A 2,926-nucleotide genomic window follows, 5' to 3' on the forward strand; every position below is an offset into this window, starting at 1 on the left:
AGTCTACTTCTAAAAGATACATGAACTAAAAGATAGACACTTTATCTAATTCATTATGTTAAAGATAGACATATTTATCGAGATAAGTGACAATTACCTGTAATTTAGAGTTGTAGAGGTGCACATATATGCACTCAATGAAGTGGTAAGCGATTTCATTGAAGTTTGTGACATATATAGCTGCCTCTGTCTTTTCTCTGTCTGCAAAATACAAAGTCTGGAGAAAAAGAACATTTGTCTTTGCAATAATTTGCTGTTGCTCCAAGTTACGCTCCGTTTGCCATCTGATCATGTTATGTGCCAACGGCGCACGAAACCATCTCGCTTCTTTTCGAAAGTGTTTCCTTCCATTCATGAGCAAGGGAGCATCATATATGGACAAGTTCTTAGCATAAGACTTGAGATTTGTCCTCGGCGACATTCTTAAGCTTGTTGGTAACATTTGATAAAGATCATCTCTAGCTTCATCACCAACTAAGTGTGGGTACCGCAGCAGCTTCTCTATAACTATAATGATGTTTGCATAGTGCAAAGCAAGAGCGAGAACCTCCAACGGTTGAAAGTGAAGCATATACCATTAACCTACTCTTGGGGCGGAAAGGAGACTTGCCGATCTTTGGTAATACCGCGATATCGTGCACGATTGTCTTTGATCTCCGCTGAAAGAATCACTCATTTCAACCATATTAGAGCAATCGGTGGATAACAATGCTCTCTTCTCAACCCATTACCAGACGCAACAACCGAAAAGTCCGGCTATCTTGACCTTCATGCTCGATATCATCATCTCCAAGCATTACCGAATAACCGCTAAAATGAAGGCATGCAGTAAAAGCCTCCCAAGGCTAGCTCCGCATGGAAAAGTGACATTTTCTCGAATTTGAAGGAAGGGATATGACTTCCTTGTGGTGTCGGCCAGTCGGCAGTGTCCCTTTTCTCTCACTGGAATTTCGCCATTGGTCATGAATTATAAGCCTTGGACCGCTAGAAGCGATCGATGTAATGGTCCACGAAGCCATTTGACGATCCGTCGGACGGACATCTATAGGACGTAAAAGCGATCCGCTTACATTCGAACAAAAGAAGACCACTTGCCGAATAAAATTCCGACAAACACCCAGCCAGACTTCGACCCCGTCATTGAGAATCCCCAAATAGAGTACATAACCCAGTGCCATCATCAATAGAGAAAGAAACATCTGTAGCCCTTTCAACTCTATCGAAAACCATCCCAACCAACTTAATCTAATAACAAAAACACAAAATAATATATATTGAATAAAGTCATACCTTGAATAAAGGTTGCACTTTGAGGACAATCGAACAATATGAGGTGTTTGGTCGAGAGATAGATTAGGTCTTGATTAAAAACATCCCTTTCAAGTAGCAGGTCGAATTACCAGTGGTTTAACATTTCAGAAATAGCATACGTAACGGCACAGAGAATAAAAAAAACACACACACACAATCCAAAACAAGTCATGATTTCAATACAAAGTAAAAACAGTAAAAACATATTCATAAAATAAAACCCAACAAAAGATATAAAACCCTAAAAAAAACGGTTACAGAAACATGACATGGCGATCAGTTAATATAAATTTAGAGAGACAGAGAGAATAGGGAATGAATACTACTTTGATAACAACAACATCTAATATTAGATTAAAAACGAAAAAAAAAATCAAATAAAAAAATCAATGTTTAATAGCATAATAAGTCACCTTCAATTTGTAATGGAGGAATCGCGTTCGGAGAAGAGAAACGAAGCTTGTAATCCCTTTCCCACTTAGTAAATCCTAAGAAAATTTAAATTGAAAAATTAGTTCTCCCGGTGGCAAAAAAAAAATCGGTGCTTGAAAAAAAAATCGGTGCTTGAAATACCTTCTTGAGATGAGAGAAGAAGGAACAGAAAAGAAAAATGCGGTTGAGTGGCGGTGAGGGATGAAGTGTTTTAACTGTTGGCGGTGGGAGATGAGAGAAGAAGGAACAGTCCGGTCTTTTCTCTTTTTTTCTTTTTTAGAAGTGTTTTAATTGTTGGGAAGGAAGCAAGTCGTCAGCCGGCCCAAAGTTTTCAGCTCTAAGCCCACGGTCGAAATGCGTAGAACAGGTGTCATGGTTAAAAATATTGTACCCGACGGTTTTGGCCGTAGCTCCACCCACGGCCCAATTAATGAGATAAACCGTGGCTAAAGGTATCAAAGGCACGAAACGAGAAAAAATGTATTTGCTACGGTCAAAATCCGTAGGAAACTATGCAAGGGTTTATGACCGTGGCTAAAAATATCGGGAATCCGTGGGGAAAAATCGATTTTCTTGTAGTGAAAGTCTTACCGAAAGGTAAGTTTGATGTTTGTTGTGCTACCACTAGAATGGTAGCACACTACTCCTGTTGATTTGGAAATTGCATGGAGGTATCCCCCCTCACTATTCGGGAAGGGGAGATTGTTGGAGTTATCCCTCACATGAGGAGAGAAAGAAGTTCTATTTGCGTGAAGAAGTCTGAGCGCGCGCGCTTAGATTGGTGTATAGGACGTACACATGACCTAGGAGGTTAGTGGTGATAAAGGGACCGGATGCGGTATAGCGTGGAAAGATAGGTTGCACAGGATCAGATCCGCGGTATCCCAACCGCTCTGGAGCTGCTGCGAAATGTGGAGAGTGGGAGAGCGGCACCAGGAACCGCAAGATAACCGCTGCGGTACGTGGAAGGAGAAGAGATATAAGAAAGAGAGTGAGAACTGGAAAGAGGAGGAGGAAAAGAAAAGAACGAGAGAGGAGTAAGATTAGAGGTTGTAATCACAGTCAATACATTTTGGCGCCGTCTGTGGGGATTAGCGAAATAAAATGGCCACCATAACAAAAAAGGGGGTAGGAAGACCTAGGAAAGAAGTTGTTCGAGAGGTAGTAGAGGAAGAAGCGAGTG

General features: G+C 41.0%; 1 long non-coding RNA gene across 3 annotated transcripts; it reads right to left on the minus strand.

Moving 5' to 3' along the window:
• Positions 1 to 1,143: 1,143 nt before the first annotated feature.
• Positions 1,144 to 2,025, minus strand: LOC147515187 (uncharacterized). 3 transcript variants are annotated; one of them, XR_015213386.1, is made up of 4 exons: positions 1,885 to 2,025; positions 1,725 to 1,799; positions 1,291 to 1,376; positions 1,144 to 1,199 (listed from the first exon to the last, which is right to left on the minus strand). It is a non-coding gene; the product is annotated as an uncharacterized LOC147515187 (long non-coding RNA). The 3 variants fall into 3 exon arrangements; XR_015213384.1 differs by lacking the exon at positions 1,291 to 1,376 and having other exon boundaries at positions 1,144 to 1,245; XR_015213385.1 differs by having other exon boundaries at positions 1,291 to 1,799.
• Positions 2,026 to 2,926: the final 901 nt, after the last annotated feature.

Source organism: Coptis chinensis, chromosome 2 (genome assembly GCF_015680905.1).
Source record: "Coptis chinensis isolate HL-2020 chromosome 2, ASM1568090v1, whole genome shotgun sequence".
Classification (NCBI taxonomy): domain Eukaryota; kingdom Viridiplantae; phylum Streptophyta; class Magnoliopsida; order Ranunculales; family Ranunculaceae; genus Coptis; species Coptis chinensis.